The following is a 3,320-nucleotide window of genomic DNA, read 5'->3' on the forward strand; positions in this document are numbered from 1 at the left end:
GTTGCAGGAGTCTGTCCCAACTATGAACTTATGAGGGTTGAGGGAATATTATTTTTTATTCTCTTTAATACACCCAGTTCTGGATATAAGTACTAAATTATTGATCAGAAAATCCATCATGCCCTGGACCTGGTCAAGTGCCACATGCAGGTGGATCAGAAAACCTTAACAAAAATTTTTGACTTCCCATGATCCACATACTGTGGTGTGTAGTTTTCAAACTTTAGTGAAGAATCCACCTAGGAGTGTATTAAAATCACTTCTACTCACAGAGATTCTCATTCAGACGGTCTAGAGTGTGAGCTGAGATTTTTAATAAGGCACTCCAGGTGATTCTGATGCAGGTGGTCTGTGGATCACACTTGTGAGAAAGATAGGCCCTCCCTACAGGATAAAAGTCAAAGTCCTGAACAAGACATTAAGGCCTTCCTTAATTTGACCCAATTTTATTTTTCGGGACTCAGCCCTTCCTGATTTCCATCATACTGAATTAATCCCCTCTGCTCAGTAGGAAATGCACTTAGGTTTGTTTCCTTTAACCTGAAATTGCCCTTCTAGTCTTTTTCACGTGGCAAACTCCTACTTATCCTTCAAGACCCAGCTACACTGTCACTTCCTCAGGGAAATCTTCTGAACCTCATCAGGCAAAATGAGTTGCTCCTTCCTTGTTCATCTAGAACTTTATTCAAATTCTGTTATAGGCTGGGCACGGTGGCTCATGCCTATAATCCCAACACTTTGGGAGGCCAAGGCAGGCAGATCGCTTGAGGTCAGGAGTTCAAGACCAGCCTGACCAACATGGTGAAACCTCATCTCTACTAAAAGTACAGGAGGCAGAGGTTGTAGTGAGCCGAGATCGTGCCACTGCACTCCAGTCTGGGTGACAGAGTGAGATTCTGTCTCAAAAACCAAACAAATTCTGTTATAATACTTATCAAAATCCTGATTTTTTTTCTTTTAAAACAAAATCTTATTTAGAAGTAAGCAGGAGTATGTCTGGTTCTTAGCTGAACCCGTAGCCCTGCACAGGGCCCAGCACAAAGTGGGTAAATGAATGGATGATGTATGCTACTGATTTATACCTGGGGTCACTTAGTTCTCATTTTTTGGGCCAGTGAAACTGTAAGCTTCCCAAAAGACGAGGGTTTTTGACTCACTTTCGTATTCTCCAAAATCAGTAGTCAATGAAAAGAAAATACCTGATAAGTGAAAATAATCAGCACCCCTCCTAAATTCAGTGAGTGTCCCCATGCTTCCTAGGCTCCCACTACAACCGTTGTTGGGAGACAGGAGTAGTGTGTGAGCTGGGGGAAACTGTCACCTACCTACCAGGTGAGATCGTTATGTAAGGCCGGAAGCCACTGGCTCTCTCTGCCCATTCGCACCATGGAACGCCACTGCCATGGAGATGACCATTCCTCTAAACCGGCGTAGTTGGGTGAGGACTCCAGAAAGGCCTCTCAGGAAGGCAACAGTGCATGGCGACTCTTCACCCCTTCGTCCACCTCCTCATCTACGTACTCGCCTATTCCTGTGTTTACTCGTGTTTGTACTTGTTGGTTTATTTTCTTCGCATTTTTGTAGAGGACTAGGCAGCCGAGCTGGACCAAAGTCACGAGGGTAGTGAAGGCCCGGTCCACCGTCCAAGGTGAGCTCTGGGACCACTGACCACTGGCCCAGGCGCAGCGGGGCCGGGGTTCCTGCAGCTACCAGGAGCCCATTGACCTGAAGGGGCAAAGGGGCGGGGCGTGCTGGAGGGGAAGGGGCGGGGCAACACCGCCTACTTAAACTGTCTGGTCACACCGCGGACTGCGCAGGCGCGGGATGAAGCGTTGTGGTCCCGCCGGGATGCCCTCGCCTGCACCGTTGGGGGGCTCACCAGGGAGGTTCACGATGCCCCGCCCCGCCCCGCGGCCCCTGAGGGAATGCGCCTGGAGGGGAGGAAGGCAGGGTCGGCCTGCACCCAGCGCAGCCATGGATGACCCCCCGGCGACCGCCAAGTGCTGCAGGCGAGAAGCGTGGGCCAAGGCGGCTGCAGGCCCTGGGCAGCGTCTGCGGAGGAGGCCAGCGTGGAGTACGGCTCGGCCCGGTACCTGCTGCTGTGCGGCCTGGGCGGGATGCTGAGCTGCAGCTGACACACACGGCCATCGTGTCCCTGGACCTAGTCAAGTGCCGCTTGCAGGTGAACCCCGGCTGGTAAAAGGGCGTCCTCAGCGGCTTCGGTGTGACGATGCGCAGCGACTGACTGCGCGGCCTGGCTCGCGGCTGGGCCCTGACCTTCTTCGGCTACTCCTTGCAGGGCTTCAAGTTCGGCCTTTACGAGGTCTTCAAGATCCGCCACGCGGAGGCCCTGGGCCCAGAGAAGGCCTACGCGTGGAGAATCCGCCTGTACCTGGTCGCCTGGGCCTGCGCCGAGTTCTTCGCCGACCTCTCGCTGGCGCCGGTGGAAGCGGTGAAGGTCCGCGTGCAGACGCGACTGGGCTACGCCGGCCCCCTGCGAGCCACGGCGCCCAGGATGTAGGGCGAGGAGGGCCTGTGGGCCTTCTGCAAGGGCGTGGCGCCGCTGTGGCTGCGGCAGATCCCCTACACCATGAGGAAGTTCGCCTGCTTCGAGCGCACGGTGGAGGTGCTCTACAGGTACGCTGTGCCCAAGCCCCAGAGCCAGTGCACCAAGGCTGAGCAGCTGGGCATCACCTTCGTGGCCAGCTACATCGCCGGCGTCTTCTGCGCCGTCGTGTCCCATCCCGCCGACTCTGTGGTGTCTGTGCTGAACAAGGAGAAGGGCAGCACGGCTCTGGGCGTCCTGCGAAGACTGGGGTTCGCGGACGTGTGGAAGGGCCTCTTTGCGCTCATCGGCCTCTTTGCGCACATCCTCATGGTTCGCACCCTCGCGGCCCTGCAGTGGTTCATCTGCTACCTGGTCAAGGTGTATCCCAAGCTGCCTCGCCCTCCCGTGGCGCAAGCGCCCGAACCCCTGAAGAAGAAAAAGTAGGCGTGGAGTTCTGAACTGCTCTAGCCACAGTGGGTCCAGATTTCCATCAAGTGGGGAGTCGCGTGCAAACAATACTAGTGTGTAAGATGTTCACATTTTGGGTAGAGGTTACTTAATATGCAGTCTGAGTTCTCTTTAAATGACTGCTTCTTTTTGGCAATTCAAGAGGATTTGCAAACCTTTCGTTTGGGGGTTTGAACCATTATCTTTGGGGAGTTGGCATGGTTGCTTTAACTCAATAGTTTTTCAGCAATTAAAAGGAAAAATTCTTAACAGGAAGTAATGTTAGGTAGTTTTGGGTCTCTAGGTGTTATCTCCTTTGATTCGC

At 53.5% G+C, this 3,320-nt stretch overlaps 1 pseudogene; it reads left to right on the top strand.

Annotated features, from left to right (window-relative positions):
* Window positions 1-1,402: 1,402 nt before the first annotated feature.
* On the top strand, window positions 1,403-3,042 carry LOC106998606 (solute carrier family 25 member 3 pseudogene; annotated as a pseudogene).
* The last annotated feature ends 278 nt before the right edge of the window (window positions 3,043-3,320 follow it).

Source organism: Macaca mulatta, chromosome 1 (genome assembly GCF_049350105.2).
Source record: "Macaca mulatta isolate MMU2019108-1 chromosome 1, T2T-MMU8v2.0, whole genome shotgun sequence".
NCBI classification, from domain to species: domain Eukaryota; kingdom Metazoa; phylum Chordata; class Mammalia; order Primates; family Cercopithecidae; genus Macaca; species Macaca mulatta.